Below are 702 nucleotides of genomic sequence, written 5' to 3' on the forward strand. Positions count from 1 at the left end.
AAAAAAAAAAAAAAAATAATAATAATAATATATATTTCCACGTTATTTTAATGTGGATAAATTCAAATGAAATAATCATTTTTTCAGTAATGTAAATGACACAAAAATACAAATTGATATATAGTTGAAATTATTAAAAATAAAAAAGCGAGGTAAAAGTTTAAAAACAATTTGTATAGTTATTTTTTATTCCATTTTAAAAAAACACATTTAAATTAAAAAAAAAAAAAAAAATTTAATAAAATACTGAATAAGTATAAATATTTAAAAATATGTAAATACACAGACAGTTAATTTTTTTTTTTATCATTACAAAATTGTGGTTTTAAAAAAATTACATTAAAAATATTGCAGGTAAACACACATTATGTGAATTTGTGATGTGAGTGTGTAAAAAACTTGAAAAAAATAATTTTTTTTTATTATAATAAGTTGATAAAATTGATTTGTATTGTTGATAATACTATAAGATTTATTTATTATCGTTTATTGGAGTAAAATAAGTAAAATAATAGTGGTTTTTATAAGGATAAAAGATTAAAATTAATCGAGAGCATCTTTAAGCTGATTTAAATCTTTTACGAACCATTTAGATCCATTTTTAACACTTTCTCTAATAACGTTACCACCAAATCCAATAAATGCATCCGCTGGTGGAGAAGCTTCTAAATCAGTAGCACCATCTCCCACATGTACAATTGT

The sequence above is a fragment of the Microplitis demolitor genome, chromosome 2, assembly GCF_026212275.2.
Source record: "Microplitis demolitor isolate Queensland-Clemson2020A chromosome 2, iyMicDemo2.1a, whole genome shotgun sequence".
Classification (NCBI taxonomy): Eukaryota; Metazoa; Arthropoda; class Insecta; order Hymenoptera; family Braconidae; genus Microplitis; species Microplitis demolitor.